This window comes from Canis lupus, chromosome 28 (assembly GCF_003254725.2).
Source record: "Canis lupus dingo isolate Sandy chromosome 28, ASM325472v2, whole genome shotgun sequence".
Lineage (NCBI taxonomy): Eukaryota > Metazoa > Chordata > Mammalia > Carnivora > Canidae > Canis > Canis lupus.
Window position 1 is genome coordinate 19376242 of NC_064270.1, and position 1972 is coordinate 19378213.

A 1972-nucleotide genomic window follows, 5' to 3' on the forward strand; every position below is an offset into this window, starting at 1 on the left:
CAGGCAGAGAGAGAAGCAGGCTCCCTGCAGGATGCCTGATGTGGGACTTGATCCTGGGACTCCAGGATCACACCCTGAGCTGAAGGCAGATGCTCAACCGCTGAGCTCAACCTCACAAATCCTTTAATGGTTGAATGGATGAATGCACAGTGATATAACCATACAATGAAAACTACCCAGCAATAAAAATAAACTGCCATCAGTTGATTGATACAGGCAACAATTAGATGGATCTCAAGGTATATTAAAATGTCTGACACCATTTTAGATGTTTGACATTTGCCTCTTTGAAACCCACACTTCCTTTTCCCCTTTGGTCTCATATGTGGGCAAGCTGATAAGAAAGCTTGGATTCTTTTTCCTTCGGTGCTGGTGAAAAGTTCAAACCACACAAACCCTGGTGTTTTTTTGGGAATATTCACCACAGTCCCACTTCCTGACCACAGTGAAAGACAAAGGTACTTTCCCCTCCTTGCTCTCTCAAGATACTTTTAAACCTGTTTTGTGGACATACTGTGATTTCTCCACAAAGCTTTGTTATATTAGAAATTAACACTTTTGAGATGCCTGGGGCACAATGGGTTAAGCATCCGAATCTTGATTTTGGCTCAGGTCCTGAGATCAAGTCCCGAGTCAGGCTCCACACTGAATGTGGGAGTCTACTTGAGTTGCTCTCTCCTTCTCCCTTTGTCCCTGGTGCTTGTGTTCTGTCTCTCTCAAATAAATAAATCTTAAAGAAAAAAAGAAATACATTCTTATATGTATTTGTATATATACTTATATATAAAAGAAAAACATTTTATACCCTGTTGGTAAGTATGTGGCATCTAAACTAAATTATGACTCCAGACCATATTTTGGATCAAGTGTCCTTTTCATCTCTGCAAGATGACCACTAAGAAGGGCATTATGTTGAGTGAGAATAGCTAACTATAACAGTTACCTAGTATATGACTCCATTTATATGACACTCTAGAAATGACAAAATTATAATGATAGCTAATAGATCAGTGGTTGTGAACATCAAAGGGTAACATGAGGTAGTTTCTTTGTGGTGATTCAATCATTCTATATCCTGATTGTGGTGCTATTTATCTGAATCTATATGTGTGATATGATTTCATAGTAAGACACACTTACCCACACACACTGTGCATGTAAATGGATGAAATCCACTCTGTAGTTAGCAGTACTGTATCATTGTCAATTTCGAGAATGTACTTGTAAAGGTGTTTTCATTGTGGAAAGCTGCTTGAAAGGTATACAGGAAATCTATACTGTTATTGTAAACTAACAACTAAAATAAATATCCATATAAGAGTTCCTTTCCAATGATTTATCTTCTAACAGTAAATCTGGAAGTAAATCTTGAGACTCCTACAGGTTCTGAACCTGTTTTCTTTCTTGATCTCATCTTCTGCTCTTCCTCCCTCTTGCCCACTGCTCATCATATTGAGCCTACTCTGTTACCTGGAATATGTCAAGCTTGTTTTTATTGTGTGTTTTTATTGTGTAGCCTTTAGGAGAGCTATCCCTTGCAGTCTGGAATTTTTTCCTCTTAGATTTTCATTTAGTACTGGGAAAACCATGTTTAAAAAGCATGTGAGATACCTGGGTGACTCAATCGGTTGAATGTCTGACTCTTGATTTTGGCTCGGATCACAATCTCAGGGTTGTGAGATTGAGTCCCAAGTTGGGCTCCACACTCAGCATAGGGTCTACTTGTCCTTCTCTCTCTCTCTACCTGTGTTTGCTCTCTCTCTCTCTCTCTCTAAAATGAATAGATAAAATCTTTAAAGAATTAAAAAAATTAAATTATGCAAACTTCCAGACTCGTGTCATTTACAGTGCAGGGGAAGTGATGGCCATTGAAGAAATGATACCAATAAGAAACAAACCATATGTGCTATAGGAGAGTGGCACATGGTGCTATAAGCACTAATAGGTGGGAAGCCTGACCCAGTCTGGGGAG